A 203-nucleotide genomic window follows, 5' to 3' on the forward strand; every position below is an offset into this window, starting at 1 on the left:
CCTCCCAGATCTGACGCAAGATTACAGTGATGGAGTAACGCATGTAACTGCGGCTGATCATGGGGGTGCCTGCATGCTGTCCAGGACATGATGGTGCCACCGGACAGTGCCAGCCTGACCCGCCCTACGTTGTTGGTTTTTGTTCGTGTGCGCCTGATTCTGCCGTGGGTTTGGTTTTATTGTTTAAGAGGTTGTAGTCTTGG

Source organism: Penaeus monodon, chromosome 31, assembly GCF_015228065.2.
Source record: "Penaeus monodon isolate SGIC_2016 chromosome 31, NSTDA_Pmon_1, whole genome shotgun sequence".
In the NCBI taxonomy this organism is placed as follows: domain Eukaryota; kingdom Metazoa; phylum Arthropoda; class Malacostraca; order Decapoda; family Penaeidae; genus Penaeus; species Penaeus monodon.